The sequence below is a fragment of the Neolamprologus brichardi genome, chromosome 23, assembly GCF_056152115.1.
Source record: "Neolamprologus brichardi isolate AB-2024 chromosome 23, ASM5615211v1, whole genome shotgun sequence".
Taxonomy (NCBI): domain Eukaryota; kingdom Metazoa; phylum Chordata; class Actinopteri; order Cichliformes; family Cichlidae; genus Neolamprologus; species Neolamprologus brichardi.
Window position 1 is genome coordinate 33,155,475 of NC_142125.1, and position 20,513 is coordinate 33,175,987.

The window sequence follows — 20,513 nt, forward strand, 5'->3', positions numbered from 1 at the left end:
TCATTTTGCCTCTGCCTCATTTAACCACCAACAACTGACTTCAGCCCAACCTGAACTACTTGTCATAAACACTGCTCTGTCAACACGTATTATTTCCACAGATACTGTATACACAAACGCAATTAACTCAGAATAAGCTGTATTTAAATGGGAGTGTTTTAACAAAAGGGCGCCACGGTGGAAAAGAAATGTGTTTCGAACAAATAGATATTTCAATAAATGAACAATAAAAAGGACAATTCGTGTAAATGAGCTTTTGCGGAAAATAAAGGGACACGGTGTCAGCTCAAGTAACGACGCTCATATTCAATTTCAGCCCAGCGTTTAGTCAGTGTCCCCCCTAATTCACCATCATGACTCAGTCGGCTAATGGGATTGTAGTCAGGCCTATTTATTGCCATTAGGGAATTGAGGCAACATACAGTGGGTGAGGGGTTAATTACAAACAACTGAAGGGGTCAGAGGTGTCCGTGTGCATGCTTGTGTGTGTAGCTCATGTGATCATGAGAGGGCCGGACCTTTGGTAATAGGGGGCGGATTTAAACAAGGATCCTTGGGAGAAGATTTATCCGCAGGCTGTGACACGGCAACAAATAGTGCTGCTAGGTGAAGGCCTCTCGATGTAGAGTCCAGTCTGGATGACAAATGGCTTGCATGTGTGTGTGTGTGTGTGTGCGTGTGTGTGTGTAAAATAGGAAGCCAGACCATATTCACTTATCACTGAGTCAGGTCCTCCATCGGATCCACTCCTGACATCCACAGGGACCCATTTGCTTCTCCCACTCGCTTCTCTTGTTTTGTCCCTGCCTCTCTCTTTCCTATCTCTCTCTCTCCTCTCTTTAATACTCACTTTCACCCCCCACCCCACCTCCCCTCACCTCCTCTCCTCCAGCGCTCTCAGCAGTATCTCCCAAGCCTCTCAGCTTCCCATATTACACTTCCAGATAAGAGAGGAGAAGGGCCCGACTGACAGGAACCCCAAATTAATTTACAAGCAATGATGCCGTTCGTGGGCTGATAGAACAGTCTTTATACAATATGAAGGGACGGGGAGTGACGCCTCGGAGCCTCCACTGGGGAGAGTGGAGACCGTGCTATCTTTGTAATTATACGGAGAGACCTTGATCCTTCTCTCACTTTCTGTCTCCCTCGGTCTCTCTCTCTCTCTCGCTCCTGTTTTTTTTTCTTTTTTTTATCCTCGATAAATGTTGCAGAAGGAACCCAGGAGACAAATCCGAGCTTACCGCTCTGGATGTAAGCGATGAAGAAATCAGTTTGGTTTCTTTCTTTCTGCGGCTTATATTAAGCACGATTCGATCAAATGTTTCATACGGTATTCTTTGGGGTGTTTCTTTAAGGAGACTATTGTGCCACAGTTGTTCCTTCCTCCTCAGCCTCCCACTGCTGTTACTTTCAACACTTATTGCATGATTCTCCACAGCTCTGTGGCCTAATAGGCTTACCACACCATAGAATCTAAAGAAACGTAAGTGGATTAAGGAAATCAGTTTTCCAGTTTATATACCATTCATTAGCCACTGCCAACAGTTGATGTTGGACCAAAGCTTCCACTATGAGAGCTGTTCCACCCTGAGTTTCTGGCATAAATGCTTCAAGGTCCCCTGACAAACCCTGCAAAATGAGGAAATAATGTCTGGTGCTCATGGTTTGCTCTCACACAGTCGAGGGCTGGTCCTTCAGTCTTTGACTGGCTCGCTGAATGGCCGGGCAACATTTCCTGCTGATGAACAGGAGCTGTGTCAGATCAGGTGACAGTTACTTTCTTTTGTAAGGTCTAGAGCCTCACTGAGATAGGATTCATAAGCTTAATGCCAATATTTAGTGATTTAAAAATGTAATGTTCCTATATATTGACTTGTTAATTTTTTAGACCCATTATTAGAGAAATTACAGATTTCCTAACATTTGTTACGCTCAGCTATTTATTTTCTCATTTACACTCTGTCTGACTCTGCCCAGATCAGATGGTTATTGTATTTGTGGAGTTTTGAGTGTGTGTTGCTGAAAGGAAAGTAGCAGAGTGCCCTCTAGTGGACAAACTATGCAATGTCAGCACTGATAACACGGTTGAAGGGTGTCTCTACTGTCTCTTCTTTAGTTTTTAATATTGGCTGTTTTAAATGGTGAGATCAATACATCATCAAATGCCTAGAATCAGCTGATAATATTGACCTGATAATAGGTCAAGCAATACATACATCTGTACAATTAGTTTCTCTTACTGACAGCAAGAAACCTCTGACAACTACTTGCCAGCTGGTTGGGACTATTGACTTTGTTGACTGATGTCAGCTAATGGGCAATTCAAAGCGCAATAACTGATGAGGATTGCCAATACTTGCATATACTCTGTTGTATCATATCAATTTTGGCTTAAAGATTGAGACTTTAGAATGAATGCAAAATGGTTGCATTAAATGGCAACAGAAACAGAACAAAGACAAAAAAATGATCTTAGCACAGAACTTGTTAAATTATTGTAAATGGCAATGGTGGGATTTGTGGGTGGAGCCAGTCTGATGGCAGGAGGAAGCTATTCTGTAGTGATGTGTCTTAATCAAATCTTGAGGGGTACTGAATTTATTTCCTTTTTTTTAAATGTAGTGGAACAATGCACTACCTGTAGGTAAAGGAAAGGACATGAAATCCAGGGGTACAAAATGTTGTTTTTTCTTCACTAATGTTTCCTAAAGCTCAAGCTAACAAACTCTCTATTCTTTTCAACACCCATAGCATTTAGGCTCAGTAGTGATGATGACTATGGGATAGCCATGAACAAAAAAAGAATTATATTGTCATTGTGGCTGATTAAAATCATTTCATTTTCAATCCTTTGTTTTCTGAGATGCTAGCACTGACACCTGGATGTGCATTTTTCAGCTACTGATATGGGGTCAATCAGGTAGACGTAATAACACCATATTTATTAACATGGCGTTTACAGTCTTGGCGTGCCCACTACATCACAATCACTGATCAAAAATATTGGGTGGCTTTCCTTCTAAAAGCACAGGAATGGATTGGTTCACATAGTTTGAAGGCTAAATGCTTTGTGAGCTGTGAAATAGATCATTTGTTAAGGCCGGTATTCAGGGGCAGCTGCTGGCAGTTACGCAGTCCTGCCCTGATGGCAGTCCAGCAATCCGACACAGACCAAACTGGTTTAGGTCCACTTAACACGTTAATGTTGAATTCCCACATCATCGGCTCCGGCTCACAGCGCTTTGTTCATTTTTGATGGCTTTTTGGACACTTCAGAACCTCCGACCTTCATCCTTCTTTTTATTGTCAGGCACTCTAGTTTGACCTCAAAGTGACTTGTTCTTTATATTAGCATGACGTGTATCGAGTGAAGCCAGTGTTGCTAAGCTAGCATTAATGAACACTGACAGTAAATGTGCTAACACGCTGGACTGAGAATTGTAAAGAGGCTTTGATGACACTTTCCTGTGCACGTGATATATGAAGTAAGTGCGTGCATATGCTTAAATGTCTTTTTATTCAGTAAATTTTTATGGCTGCAGAAAGGTTGAAGTGGGGTTGATGATGAAGCAAACTTGGATGCGGGACGAGATCAGTGAGCTAACATAGCTTCCAGGGAGCCGTGAAGCAGCCGGGCTGTGCTCCTCGCACAGAGATGGAGAAGTGTAAATCCAGGGCTGAAAACTCCATTAGGCAGAGTCAGTCATGCATCCGTGTGCTCCAGTGCCAGACAGCTCTGTAAATCAGCTTCCTTTTTTCTAGCTCCACTGAAGAAAACAATATGGGTAGTGTCTGGGTACTGAGCATCGGGTCCTTGGGTTTTACACATGCACACACACACACACACACACACACACACACACACACACACACACACACACACACACACACACACACACACACACACACACACACACACACACACACACACACACACACACCCTAGAGGCCTGGCTGCGACAGAGTGAGACCAAATGCTCTGATCCAGGTTGAACTAACCACTGACATGTGCACCTGTCAGACATGGCCTGCTGAAGGTGTGTGCGCATTTATATGTACATACTGTATACTGTGTGTGTGTGTGTGTGTGAAGTCTGGGTGAGGCTTTAATACTGAAATGGCAAAATCTACAGTATAATTCACCTCACATTTTAATTTTGCAGAATGACTTCTTTCTTGACCCCCCCCCCCCCCCCACCCCCCACCCCCCCCACCCCACACACACACACACACACACGCAAATACACAGACTGTAAAGTAAATGGATTTGGAGTGTGTCCGCCCGTCCTAATCTGTTGGCCAGTAAAGGCTGACTGAGGCCTAGCAGGTGCTAGACACTTGTCTGTGGAATGTGGAGGGCCAGACCTCAGACCTCCCACCAGGACTGAGCTTCCTCTGTGCTGCATATGTATGTGTGTATGTGTGTCTGTCGGGTGGAGGGTGTGTGGGTGGCAGTCACCACCTGCTCTAAACCTAATTTCAGTTTTTCTCAGGACCAAAACATTGCAACGCACCCAGCATGGCGTTTAAAACCAAAATATGATGGATTAAAGAGCAAAATTGAAATAAACAAATTCATATTGACTCTTAGTATTGTAAATGTTGAGTGGGTGCATGCCCATGTACAGTATTGTGCGGTTTGTCTGTGGTGTTATGATATCACATTGAGAAAAGTTAAAAATAATATATTGGTGTATGTTGTTTATAGAAATAAATAGAAGATAAAAATTGAACTGAAAAATATAAAAACTATATAATAATATAATGTAAAAATTCAAAACTAAATGAATGTTATTGCTAGGTAATTTCTAGGTAAATGTGATGGCCTCATGAAGTATCATATATATATATATATATTTCTGTGGGTATAAATTTGTTGTTGTGAAATTTAAATGATGGAATGTTTTTATTAGGTATTACAGGTGCATAAATGCTAAAAATAGATCATTTTAGCCCAGTGGAACGTGGCTGCAAGGCAATATGGTGACAGCACAACATCTGATATAGATGAGAACCTTCAGGACCCTCAAATGTACCTGTGTAGAAAGTTTTGTTGCTCATCTCCTGATCACATAGGAGGAGTTTAGGGATAAACATACAGACAGATGGACAGACAGAGTTTTGATGTATTATAGTAAGAAGCCAAGAATTTTGTGACTTGCAAAGTTTTCTAATTATCAGATATTTATATTTTACTATGTAAACAAGTATAAAGTCAGACAGTTCAGGGATAAATAATATTTATTGCAACGTTAGCTAACTTCAGCCAAAGTTTCCTCCAACTTTGGGCCACAGGTGGGCTGTAACCCTTTCTAAAGTCAAACTTATGACTGCTGAAGGGTCTAATGAATCAAATAAGAAGCAGAGGAATGAATTAAAACATAAACGTTGCATGCCAGAAGAAAATCAAATACCAGGTTGAAAGATACTGAGATGTTGGGATGAGCTGAAGGTGATCAAATGCAAAATGACAGATTAACATCCACCCACCTTCCGTCAGGCTGGAGTCAGTCCCAGCTACCATAGGGCGAGAGGTGGAGTAGTCCCTGGACAAGTTGGCAGTCTGTTGCAGGGCTAATACAGAGAAACAGACCACCATTCACAATCACACATATGGACAATTTAGAATTCCCAATTAGCACAAAGTATATTTAATCTCATATTGGTTTATAGGATTATGGGCAGTATGTGTGTATCTATTAGAATAGTTAGCCTTTAGAAGGACAAAAACTAGTATTGTAACAGTGTGTTATTCATCCATCATGCAATGCAGACATGCAAGAATGGCACCTATTTATACAATAAATCAAACATAATAAATTCAGGTGCAGTATTTTCTTTTCTTTTAGGTTGTTCACTCCTGTTGTGCAGTGGTCATCAGAATATCTGTTGGTGTTGTCTGAGACGGAGACCACAGTGCGCTAACTGCAGAACTCAGTAGCTCAGCATTAAAAATGCTATTAATTGAAGCTTATCGGCGGAACAATACGCAGCCTTAAATAAGTGTGAATCGGCAGAAAAGTGCTGTGTGCGCTGTCTCTAATGTCTTTAATGTAGATTAATGCTACCTGCCTGCGTTTTGGCAGCCTCTGCAGACGGCAATTAAGAGCAATAATCACCTTTTCATGGTCTGCTCTCTTAGTAGGTCACTATCCACATAACAGCCCCCACCCTCCACACAGTCACACCACTTTTTCAAATGCAGGGTAATGAGGAAGGTCTTAAAGGGTGTTGGTGTTATTGTGTGTTGCATTTTAATGGGTATTATTTTGTTTTTCTAAATGCTAGCATGAGTCAACACTTCAGGGAATATGCAGAATATTCAGATGTATTTGTTTGCTTTTTCCTGAACCTTTAGCATCCAGGAACGACAGACGGCTCCTCCTTCCTGCGCCTGGTTCTGTTGGAGGGCTCTTCCTTTAAAAAGGGAGTTCTTCCTCTCCGCCGTTGCCATTAATACCTTCTAAGACAATTTTTTGTTCATTAAGTTTCTCTCTCTAATACTGTAGGACTTCAATCCTATAATGTGAATTCGTCTTTTGTGGTAAATGTAATATTTCCCGCCCCGGCCACGCACTAACACAGGGGTCTCGAACTCCAGGCCTCGAGGGCCGGTGTCCTGCAGGTTTTAGATGTGTCCTTGATCCAACACAGCTGATTTAAATGGCTAAATTACCTCCTCAACATGTCTTTAAGTTCTCCAGAGGCCTGGTAATGAACTAATCATTTGAATCAGGTGTTTTGACCCAGGGTGAGATTTAAAATCTGCAGGACACCGGCCCTCGAGGCCTGGAGTTCGAGACCCCTGCACTAACACATATGTGGACCGAGAGCATGCTATCATCTCAGCTAGCAGCTGCAGTCTGTGGTACCACGAGTGCACAGGCAGTGTGATAACCATAAAAGAGAAGGGCATTCGTAAAAGTTTTTCATGCAATAGCCAAAAGTGTTTTGGCTATTGTGCCAGCCTTCATAATTGATGATTCCAAAAAACCCCACAAATACTACATGTACGACATGTTTGCGTGATGTGTTTGAGCAGGAACATGAGCAGGAACATGAAATCGTGAAAGAACAAGGGTTCGCTTTCATGGCCAAGGCTCAAATGTGTAAAAGACGAAATGTTACACTTGAGTTCACAATACAATATTTTGCACTACATCTGCATATATGCACACATCTATCATAAGCACAGAACGGCAACCTCGCCAAACTGTCCCAAACAGAAATCTCATGTAGGCACCAGGTTGCATTATTTGTGGGAATGCATGAAAATTCAAATCTTCTGGGTGGCAGTATAGTGCAGCAGTAGGTCATGAGGTTTTGGCAAATCCACTTCTACGTCTGCTTGCAGAGGTTCCCGCCTCTCTTAAGGGAAAGGAGGATGTGACCCAGTCTGTCTTTGTGATGTTAGTAAGGAAAGACATATGGTGTAGTGGGTCAGAGATCCTGCTTGTATTTCCATTCGATCTGATCTCAATGCAGGGACTCATCTTTTTCAGCAGAAATGGGGGAAACCACTGGGACTTCTGGGGGTTGATTATAATCTGGATTTAAAAAGATGACATGGATTGTTGTCATATTGCTAGACTGAAGGGCATGGATTAGATTCTTATGTTTGATGTATGTTTATTAATGTATGTTTCACCATATAAGTGCAGGGTATCACTCTCATCTCACTGCATCATCGTCACAACCTCTCCATATCTATATATAATATCCCAGTAAATTAATCCAGAATTGAAATCTCACTTTGTGCCCAGTTTTTCTTTCCCTTTAGATAATACAACATTTCCTTCATAAACTGGTGTCATAAAACTTCACCAGAATTCAGGAAATTAGGTAGAGGAGAAACACCGAGGGCACTTTATGTACCCACTGCTCAAATCACATCTACATAATTTTAAATCTGTATAAAACAAGGATATAGAAAAGTGAATTAAATAGAAGCAAGATTATTCAGCTTGTGCTTTCGTATGTGCGATTTAACATGGGAGACACTGCTGGACTAGACTAGAATGAAGGTAAAGGGGTGAGCCACATATTTATTTCTCTCCCCCTTTTCCCCCTTTTCCACCTTCCTCATTTTTCCCGGTGTCAGTATGACTTATGGTGGCCAGCAGAAACGGGTGTCCAGCATTATACCTCCGACAAATAGTTGCGGCCAGCTCGGCCGGGCCTTGGACCAGACAGAAATCAATATTTCACCATTTAAAATCTATCAAAGGAGGATTTTTGAGAGTGCTACAGCTGCCTGCGTTCCCTTCCACCCGCTGCCAACCACCTTTCTCAAACTCCCACCCCTCCCTCTGTACGCAACGCCACAAGCACTGAATCAGACACTTTGTAGTTACAACTAGTAATCAATAAGCCAGCAGTCGCCTCGGAGTGGTGATGGATGGCGAGGAAGGCCGCGATTCATTTTGTCAGGCCATTACGCCGGCGAATTCTGTCCACTTCATCCTGCAGACAATCATTTTTCACACTTCATAAGAAGCAGAAATGGGCTGCGATAGAAGAGAGAGAGAGGGGAGGCAGATTACGAGAAGGAGGAAGGGAATAGGTCAGGAATAAAGAACAAGGGGAAAGATTGAGAGGGAAATACAGTCAACAAAGGAGGGAGGAGAGAAGAAGCTGAAAGAAGGCACGAGAAGAAAGGCGAAGGCAGAGTTATAAACCATACTGAGTAGGCCCTGCGGAGAAGAGGACATAAAATCATTAAAACCTCAGCTCTGCTTTGATTTTTATGTTTAAACTCGGACTGAAAGATTACAGTGACCTACGGTGATTTATGAGAAGCTCTCTTATGAAATAAGCCAAAACAACAACGAGAGAAAAAATTACATTTGTTAAGCTTTAAAACAAGACAACAAGTTGTAGGGAGAGTGTGCCTGAGCCGTGTGTAACCAAATCAGTCAGGGGGGAAATTGATTTTTTTTTTTCCCCTTCCTCTCCGCTCTCGCTGAAAGAATTTTATCGCTGTAAAGTACACAAGGGCAAAGTAACCATGAACAAGTCCTGCTACTCAAACGTATTATGTTTACAAAACAGCAGAGTGGTAAATTAGTTGAGCTCTGACACTCTTGGCTTCAGCACAGAAAAATATTGTGCTATTGCTTCGCTCCACGTTCGGTTATAATAGCCGTGGAGTACTTAACCCTGTGTCATTTATCGGCTTAGGGAATGTAAGAGTGGCAGGAAGCGAGTGGACTTTAATGGGAGGGAGAAGCAGATAAACTCTACTTGGAATCCTTCCCGCCTTTCTTCCTTCCCTTCACCTTCTGTCATTTGCATCAATATGCCTCCCCCCCTTCCTCTCCCCGATCTTGGCCCAGCTCCCAAAGACCCACCATGTTCTTGTTGGATCGGTCTTGCCTCGGAAAACAAGCGACAGCTGCTGTGTGTGTTCGCGTGCGCACGGTGCGGGTGTGTATTTGTGCACGAGTTCGTGCTGCCCCTTCGTCGTAGTCTCGCCCCATATGTTGGTCCTCACCTGCTGGCGGGCGGGGATTATGAGATACAAGGCCTTATTAAAACTGGATTTGTTTACCCTCCCGCTTGCACGTGGCGACAACAAAAACAATACGACCCGACCGTTGCTGGGCCGCCGCCCAGGACCGTGAGAAAAGCCGCGGTGAACTCAGCAAGCCAGGCGTGAAGGTTATTTGTGAAAAGATGGACATTGGACCAAAGAAAATTTACTGGACAATTTTGATCTTAGAAATCCTCGAATGAACTAATAATGAAAACCATTTTTTAAGCTGAATAATCAGACTGTTTTTTTTTCTTGCTGAAAAATAATGAAAGGGTAACTCACCTCAAGAATCTCAAACAGATGAACCTCTTGCTCTGAAGCAGCGTTCATTTCATTAACCAAAAGTGTTCGACATATTTGTCACATGTGACCTTTTTTTTTCTGCTGAAAACAAAATGCATGGAGACACTTTTGTCAGCTAATACAAATGAGGTGAAAACATTCTGGAGAGGCGAGATCCAATCAGAGCTAATTAAGTTGTGCAGAAAGGCGGGACAATTTTGGAGCTGATCCAATCAGGACTCTCCTTGTGCAATAAGGTTAGATGTGCACCTCTCATCTGTCCCCAGGCATTGGAGCTAGTTGCACCTTTTCCTGAAAAAAGGTGCAACCTTTTTTCAGGAAAAGGTGCAACTAGCTCCCACGCTCCCTGTTTCTCATGAAAACGTGAACCCTCGGGAGAAAAAGAAATGGACACATTTTGCATTTTATGTCAAGGAAAATAAGACATTTTGTAAACCGTGTAGATTAAATCTCACTAGTTAAAAACACGACAAACCAACAAATTTTATCCAGTAAGAGTGGAAAGTATTAGCAGAGGTCAGGGCTCAAGTCTGTTTTCCCATAGACGTCTATTGAATTCCTTTTGTAACCACTGTCATCACTCCCTGGTGACCATTAGAAAGTACGGTGGTAGTATAGTAGTAGTACTCTGTGTACATGGAGTTGTAATAAAAATGACAAATACACATGAATTTTCTTTATTAATATTATTAATGTAGATTTTATTTCTTGTTCTGTAAGAACGGACCTGAGTACACCGTAGCTGTGCACAGAAAAATACTCAGTATCTCCCAGTGCAGATTCAGTCCCAGCGTCACTCCTGTTATTTTAAATCTCCTTTTTTGTGTTTTTGGTTGTTGTTGCAGGGAAACTGTGTAATCCACATGAAAGACCTTTAGCTCTTTTAGAATGTTTGTACAATTAGTGTAGTCAGACCAAATTAAACGTGACACAAGAGATCAACACCAGCTATCCACACTGGTAAATGTTGCCGTTTTTACTGGTATTTCTGTGGGTATTTAAGTCTGTGGCATGGGAGACCATCATTTATTCCCTGCAGGTTTACATGTAGGTTTTTTCAAGACAAGACACAACCCTTATTAACTCTTAGTTAATGTGTCTTATTTGCCCTGTGCTCCTGTTTTGTGCATAAAACAGCTTTATGAAATAATAAAAGAATGAAGCTAATGTAACAACTTCTTTTACTGCAGCTGAACTTTAAGAGAGCTCAGCGGCACTAAATGAAATCTACTTAGAGCTTAACTTGTATCAGTTGCTCTCTCTGCTACTTGACCAAACAAAGAAAGTCTTCTTAATTTCACGTCAACAGATCTAATTTGAACAAAAGATCCAAGTAAGTCCCCCACTACTACAGTCTTTCCCAAAAATACGAGAAAAGTTAGTCTTAGTCGTCTTAGATGAACAGTGCATTAAACGGTTTAATGATTATCTTTCTGACAGACATTTGTAGGTATTCCACAGGGATCCGATTTTGGACTTCTTTTAATCACCTTGTACATAAAACAATATTGTCTCTGCCACCCAAGATTGTACACTTTTATGCTGATGACACTATTTTAAAAACCACTGGCCCCTCGTAATCCTTGATCAGGCCAATTAAAATCTGCAAATCCCTTTTTTTTAAAAAAAATAAATCCTAGAAATCTTGTATGACACACATTTTTGAAAAGTTCAGTTAAAACTAAGTGCATGATATTTACAAGGTCAAACCCTTCATGGTCATAAAGCTGAAACTGTTTATTGTTAATAATACTCTGGACTCTGCCTAGATGCTACTCTCACATCTTTCAAGAAAACTGAAAACTAAAGCTGGATTTTTATATAGAAACAAATCATGTTTCTTCATATTTTTGTCTGGACTTGATTATGGTGATATTGTTTATATGCCTGCATCTTCGTCCGCCTTGACACCTCAGTGTGTTGGGATTTATCACAGAGGATAAATCCCAACACACTGAGCCTTACTCACTATCACATCTTATATTAAAAACTGGGATGGTCCTCCGTAACTGAAGAAAGGAGCGCTGTATATTGTTTATTTACAAGGCTCTACTGAAAAGATTGAATGCTTCTTGCTGTTTGAATTTAAACACAGTGTCAGGTTTCAGAACACTTCAACATTATTGTACCGCAGATTCACACTGCCTGTAAGTCCAATGAGCTGCAAAACCCCCACGACATTTGAAAAAGTATTTTTTTTTTTATCTGCAACAACTTTTGCATTTTTCCTAATTTGTGATCATTTATAATGTTGCGTCACTATATGCATGTCTCAATTTTTGCATATGTTTGCTGCACGCAGCTATTGCTTGCAAAAACGATCTTGATCTTAGTGAGACGACCTGTTAGCACTTGTTAGCACCTTGATGTGACTGTTGTTGTGATTTGGTGCTGTACAAATAAAATTAAACTGAATTGGAATAAATTAAATAAATCATTTTAATAATAACAATGATACGCCTACTAATTAGTTTGGCTTAGATCAGTCATTACTGTATGTGACTAGGTTAAATGTGATTCTGGGCTTTCCTGATGCTCTACATATACATATTACTCTCCCTTCATGCTTGAAGTGCCTGCTGTCTCGCTCATCTCTCTCTGTGTACAGAGATACACTGCATATATCAGCCCTGCTATTCGTCTAATTAGCAATTAGCTAAAGTCTTTTTTTCCCAGGCATTTTTAGCATTTAATGGATAGAACAGTGGGAGAGGGCAGAGAAAAATACTAGGCAGAAAAGGGTCTGGGACAGACTCAAACTCACGTCCCTGTAGCTTTTCAGTATTTGCATACCTGGACAGCCAAGTAAGCTATAGCTGCCCACACTGAATGCTTCCATACAGACTTATGGAAAGCACTGATTCCATACCCATGCAAGCATAAACCTGACATATTGCATGAAATGACCAAAAAACAGCTACAGGAACAAATCAAAAATTATATTTCAAGATCTTTCACAATAGTGTCATTACATCTACAAAGAGTTAAAAATAGATACATATTTGTGCTGTCTTTTTCTGGTAAATTTAAAATAGAAGCAGCACAGTCAGTTGCAGTTTTATATGTGACACAATATTGACACATCATTTTCAGATATCACTGCTATCATCAGTATGCGTTTACAATGACACTCAGCGCTGTGTCCAGCTGAAATGAGAAGCTGCTCTGTAACAGCAACCTTTGCATCACTCTGTAAGTCAATAACAGCACGTCCAGCACTCCAAACCTCGCATAGATTTATTTAGAGGGGGATGATATGGATAACATCCATCATCTAATATCACGCATAACATTTATGGCAAATATTTTGAGAAATTGTTAATGCACCAAATGAAATGCCTGAATAATGAATGCAGTTTTTAAAACAGCACAGGAGCACTTCCTGGCTTATTACACCCAGAAACATCTCATGCTTTACGTCATATTAAATGATTTATTACGTACCTACAGCACCTTCTGTAATATATTTTTAGTAGTGCTCTCGGGCTTCAGAATGAGTTTCGTTGCAGACATAAGTGATCTCTTCGAGCACTGACACAAACACTTTCTTGCTCTTTAAATTTTTCCTTCTCTTATCTACAACCCGTTTCTAGCTTCCACTCTTTATTCCTTTGTTCTAATCACTCGCTCTTATCCTCCACCTGGCCCCCTCTTTTTGAAATCTTCCTTTACACGCGTCTTCCTTCTTTTTTCTCCTCGCCTTCTTTATTCCTTTTGCTTCATCATTTTCTAGTTTCTTCTTTCTGTCAATAATCTGCTTCCTATCTGCTCTGTCTTCTCCTTTGCTCCCAATTTCCATTCCCCTCTTCTTTCGTCTCCCGATCTCTCTTCTCTTTTCCATGATAAGAAATCAGCATTCCCTTCCCTTAATTGGAAGCCATCAGTTGCTTAAACATATCGGGCTATGATCTTCTTGCTCTCTCCCCACAGTTAAAAATCTACATTAATTGTGACGTGTTCGCACTCATCTCAGAACCGGCCCTGCAAAGTCGGCATCTCTTTTGTGGAAACGAAGGCTTGAAAATGGTGTTGAAATAAAAAGAATGAGATAATGACAGGAGAGCCGAGAAAGGCGAGAGCAGGTGGAGCACTTAGAGGGAAAGGTGGAGAGTCTGAAAGGAAGGTGAAGATAGCAGGGGAAAGGATGGAAGACGCAGATAAAGGCAAAGAGGCAGAGATAAATGGAGGAGAAGGAGGCAGAAATGGGGAATACGGGCAGAGAGAGACGGGGAGTGAGGGAAAGAAAGGTGGAGAGGCAAAGTCAGCATCTGTCTTGGAAATTAATAAGGAATGTGACAAGTTATGGAGTCGCAAAGGAGAGGGAGGGAGCGAAGGAGCGGATGGAGACCCCGCTGCCTTGTTAGTTTCCCGAGTACAGAGAAGTGACAGGGGAAACGGCTGATTTGCTTCTGATTATGTTGCTCTGCCTGAGCTTCGTTTCGACTCTATCACTGCTGGCCTTCTGTTAAACAGTCCTATTTGATGCTGAAGGGTTGAAGTTGGGTCATTTAGGAAGGGGTGACTTGTTTATGTGTTCAGTTTAACAAAAGACTCATGAATCTGTTCTGCGGTCCATCCCAAATTTGGCTCATTAAACCGAAAGGCTTTTTCTTTTTCTTTTTTTAAAGCTGCTTTGAATGCTGACATCATCAGCAATGTGAGACCAGTTGGGTTTTATATACTCCTTAATATTGTTTTCATACTCTTTCGGACATCTAATAAAGGAGATAATACCAGGGCGTTTTTGGCCATGTGGCGGCAGGAGAGATGATATTACCACAGCGTCTCATTTTTGTTTATCACAACTATATCAGCTGGTCACCTATTGCCAGGATTGCCAGAAGGGGGCACAAAACTACTGGCTTAGAGTCATTACAGGCCAAACAGAGAGGCCTCCACCTCTGGCCACCTCACTCGCTCGGCTGTGTGGTTTTGATTTTTAGGGTTTGGGTTTTTAAATTTAAGAGCTGAAATGAAAAAAATAAAATTTTTATCGTCTTAAAAAAAGAAAATAATTTAAACTCTGTTTGAAAAGATATTCTTTTAAGGTTGTTGGACTAGTTAAATGGAAAGAAAAGAAAAGAATAATTTAAAAACACCTTTTCAATGACTGCAGGGGGGCTGTTTGTTGGAAATAAATATAATTATTTTCCTTTAGCATTTTATTTTCCTTTTTTATTAACTTAAAGTGTTTGGTTAAATTAGTTAAAAATTATGATTTTCTTTTAAAATGACTCAAATTATTTATTTTAATAATTGCTGTGAATTACACACACAGACAAAATAAAAACTAAAGTAAAATCAAATCAAATCAAATAAAGATCTTGTTGCAGACAGCCTATTAAAACCCACACTCAGGACAATTAACCAAACACGTACTAGTTGTGTTTTTTAGTTAGTACAGTTCAAGTTTTAATAAATGATGAAACAGGCATCAGGTTAAGGAGCTCGGAGGCGAGGACAAAAGCCAATTTCCTTTCTGCTTGTCGCCTTTTGTGCCAAAGAACATTGGAGGATCCGAGCTGTCAGTCAAGACTCGCAGCAGCATGTTGCCCCTGCAGCAGGACAATGAAAAAAAAATTCCTTTATGGGAGCCTTTGAAGGGCCTTCAGTGAAACAAAAACGAAGCCCTTTCCACAGAGGATGCATCATGTTGTACAGCGATATGGAAGATTTTATTCCAGTAAAGCCTTTTGAAATTGAATTCATAACTTTGTCTGCATTTGCTAACAAAGATTAAGCTAAAAAAAAGCATCAATTTTATATAATTTATGAATTAAAATACTGAGAAAAAATCCCGAGATCTCTAAGAACAGAACTTTGATTGAAGAGGGAAAAAAATCATGCCTATATGTGTGTTAACTCAGCAGAGGCTAATTTTGGAGCACAGCCTGACATTAAAGACACTTCCAACATATATTAAAGTAGAAAATGAATAAAAAGCAACGAATCTGTAAAACGAAGCATCTAATCCTGTCTGCTGTGCATTTATTACAAAATATACTGTCCTTGTTTTTGGTTGTAAAATTCTTTTTGTAGTTTCTGGGTTTCTCTGCAGCAAAGACTTAAAAGGGAACTGGGTGCTAAAGCGCAGACTGAAAAAACTTCCCTCGGCCGGCCAAGCATCACAGACATCAAAGTGAAGACATTGTTTGGGAGGAACAATGGCTGCCGTCACAGTCCAGGAGTTTGTGTGTTGTTGCGTATTTGCGCTCCCAGAATCCCCCTCTGACGGCGGAATCACTGGATTATCAAACCAGCAGATGCAAACCGCAGAGAACAATATCATCCGCAGCCCTCAGAGGGGAATCCTCAAAGGCCCCGTCTGTAAGAGACGCACAGATAACATCAGACAATGAAAGTAGGGAGTCCTGCACAAACTCTTATTCACTTGGTCGTTTTTCAGCATAATTTAATTACCTATTTCCAACCACAAAACAACGAATTCAGAGCAAGTTTTCCTGTTAAATAAATTCCAACTCTTTTCTCTGTCATTCTTTACTTTTACTCAACAAATTTATAGCTGAAAAATCAACGTTGAAAAAGATTTTGCTGTAAATTTACAGTAAATTACAGCTTGAACTCAGCTTTAGAGTAACTGCTTCAAAATGGCATTGTTTAACATTGTAAGTCTGCGCTTTAACTGTAGCAGACTCAAGAAAAAAAAAAGAAAAGGGACAATTTTTAAAGTTTGAAATATGAAATGCATATTGTATAATTATATTTATGGTTAATTATACATGTGCAGAAAAAATATAGATAAAAATTTCTAGATTCTATGAATCTTCCCAGTGAAAAGCTGAGCAAACCCTGCTGGTAATGATGGTGTCCCTTAATTCCCATTTTTCACACTTTCTTACATTTCCTTTCAGTGTGACTGCTGATTCTGTGCACCAAACACTAAACATCTGGCTGTCTTTAATGGTTAAAACAAATTCAAAGAATTATTACGGAACAGCCGACGTGGAGTGGACTGTCCCAGTCAGCTGGAAGCATATGGGAATGCCATCAAACTGTGATTTCCTTAAAACCTCTGGGATGCTTCAGCCATGGAGGTCCATGCCTTCACTCACACTTCAAAACCACAGAGACTGGTGGGGATAATGCAAAACATGGACACAGAGAGAGAGAGAGACAGACAAAAAAGAGGCACTGGACAAGAAGAAAAATGTTTCTCTGTCACTGGTGCACTTTACACTATTTTAGGTTAAGCTTGATAGCGGCTGCTGGGACTCATTCTGTAATTGTCTCTTTAAGTGACAGAAATCATTTGAGAAAGTCCGCTCAGGCATTTCCGGACCATACAGAAAATCAGTAATGGTCAGAGTTCACACACACACAGAGGTGAGGTGTATAAAACTAATACAAATCAGACCTTATTAGCAGAGGCTCAAGTAATCACAAACAGAATTGATTTCTGGGTCCATTAATGGGGCTCATTAGCGTTTTAATTAAGCCAAGTTCGGCAGAACCAAGATAGAGGGCGAGGAAAAGGTAGATGGAAGGAAAAGAGAGGGAAGGAAAAGAGAGGGGGTAGCAAGGAGAAAGTGAGGAATCTGGAAAGTAAGAAAAACAATGTGAAGAAATAATAAAATGACAGATGACTGGATTGAACATCAGTGTTTTAAAGTAGCAACAAAATCCCTCCAAAAGACAGAATCTACATCCCATCATTTACCTGTTAAATATTGTTTTCCTGTGCAGTCAAATTCAGATGTTCTGCATGCATGTAGCTTGTTAGCTCGAGTAAACTTGTTGCTGAGAGACGTAGCCGATGAGCCGGCGTGGCAACAGGCCAGATTTATGAAAAACCTTTTTTCTTTGGTAAATGGTTCTTTACCAAACAAGCGGTGTCCCTCATCTCGATTTAGGACCAACGAGAAACAGGATTACTATCTTTAAATAGTATGAAAATAAGCTCCATGCACCGATATGGCTTTAATAAGCATGCAGAAACCTTCAAGTCGGCTCCTCTGCGCTTCCACGTCATCGGCCATTTCGACTGATATCAGAACGTCTGCAAATAAAATGACATTTGTCACTAACATTTGCTGTTGCTTATTTGTTCTATCGCACCAATTTTACAGTGGCGGGCAAACTTTCCAGGTAACTTAGAAAGAAAAAGCTTCAATCATAGTTACCAGTGCAGCAATTAGTTTGGACTGGACATGTTTTAAACTTCTCTGTAACATGATGTTCGAAATAAATGTGCAACACCTGAAAAGGCTGGACAGTATCTATATATGGTATTGGTAGTATTGTATTGAATAGATACTAACACAATAGGACTGATACTTTGCTTCTGTCCTCTAATTTTGATATGTAGTCCATTGAATTCTGTTAAATTAATCATTTGAATACATTTTATAGAAATGAAAAATAATGCCTATGGCACATTTAAACAAGAGAAGTGGACCCAAAGTGCTTTAGAGACAGCACTTTTTGTATTTTCAGGCAAAATACATGAAAAGCTGGAAGGTATCTTAACTAATTATAGTGTAAAATTAAAATCACAATGATTTACGGATTTTTAAAATATGTTTACAATATATCGGCCCTGTGTTTACTTGGTATCTGATCGATACCAAAATTTGCAGTACGGCACAGTAATAGTGTGGAATCCATGTGTAAGATTGTTGAGATTTTTACACTTTCATTCATACATGCTTCTCTGCAGCAGTTTCTCCTCGCAGAATGGGAAAATTCAGATTAATCACAGAGTAAAAAAATCAGTGAAATACGAGCTGACTTGGAGAAATGCTGACATGCATTTGTGGATTTAGAAAATAAAGCAAAAAAAAAAAAAAGTAAATAAAATAAAATCCCTTGTGAACGGATGATGGGGCAGGGGGACGGAGAGTCGGGGAAAGAAAACCGAGCCGACGAGCTGTGGGGCCGAGGTAGCAGAATTTATTCTGTCTGGAGTTTTTCTCCGCGCTGTTACCGGGGGAAGAAGATACAGGAGGAGGTCTGTGAGAGGGGGTTACTGTGATTGCTTCAGTGTGCCAGCAACAAAGAAAAATGATGTGCATAATAGTTTCCTGTCTCCTGCAGTAGCTGATGGGGTGTTTTGTGCCTAAAGAGTGCCTTTGAAAACAAACTTGGAGGGTTTTCTTCTCTTTGGACAGTGAAACCATTGAGCTGTGGAATGCTGGGCGACCAGAGTTTAATGATAACCTGTTAGCGGGTCATTAGAAATTCCTACTCACTAAACTGATGTCTTCCTGTATTTTTTAAATGTTTTATTTTCTTTTTTTGACCAAACAATGTAAAAGAAAAGTTGTTAATATCTTGCATTTATGGAAAACCATTAATTGTATGTACTGCCATGTTTTAAAGGATAATTTATTCTAATATTATTTTAATTTTAAACAATGTGGCATAAAATTTACTTAGGAACTGCACTTTTTCTTGTGCTGAAGTTTTGAAGTATAGCAGCAAGTCCTCCTACAGTATACATTTCCTCCAAACCTTCTGCCTCGATTTCACAGAAATTTTGAAAACCATGACAAATCAGAGACCTTCAAATGTCCAAGCAACTCTAAATCCTCACCCCGTGCAATCTAATTATGCACTTTGTCACATGAATAGTATAAATAACATACATACATGCAAAAATAGCTAAAGTCATGGAACAGCTGCTGTAGAGAAAAAACAGTAGACATTTTCTCACATATGTTGCCTTTTGGGTGGAACATTTACTGAAACTAAACACAGCAATGCTGCTTTAAAGGAGAACAATCTCTTTGACCGCTTTGCTTCTTTTCATTATCACATTTATTAGAAAACCTATTTTTGCTAATGTGATCTGTTGGATAAGCAGAATTATGATTTTGATTATTATTAGTATTAGTATCATTATGCACGTCTTCTGTGCTATCTCCCTCAATGCAACCCCCAAACGGTAGCAGCCGTTTGGGGGTTGCATTGTAAGAAGAAACCTCCCTGCACCTGGAGGTTTCTTCTTGTTAAAAGGGAGTTCTTCCTTCCCACTGTTGCCAAAGGGGGTTGTCTGATTGTTGGGGTTTCTCTGTATTACTGCAGGGGCTTTACCTTAAAATATGAAGCACAGGGAATTGGCTTTTGCTGTGAATTGGCGTTATATAAGTAAATACAATTGAATTGCATTATTATTATTAGTATTATTATTATTATTATTATATGTATGAGGAGTGAAAAAAGCGTTGGGTACTATTACAAGGTGTTTTACTGACACTGTTTATAGGTTTTTTTTTTGTTGGGGTCACGTCTCTGATCCTCGGCTGCTCCAGTATCCGCAATGTAGCAGTGAAGAATTCAGGTGTTTGACTTCTACACTGGGTCTCCTCCTGAACCTTTGCATATAAGGCGAATGTTCCACTGCATTATTGAACCACCTTGTTGCGACTTCCATGCATAAATAAAATCGCAGCGGGCTGAGGTGGTTGTGTTGCTGTGACGCGTCTCCAATGATCCATACAGAGTCGTATTCGTATTTTGAGTATTTATTTTAAGAACGAAACAAGATACTTTTGCGCTTTTAATCAAAACAAATAGCGTATGCATTAACTGACGTGCTAAAATGACGGTCAACAGAAAAGTTTGCCCACAAACCACTCACCCCAACGCCGCTGTTGCAAACACTGGCATCAGGTAAATAACATGCGACCACACCCCCATGCAATCACCTGAG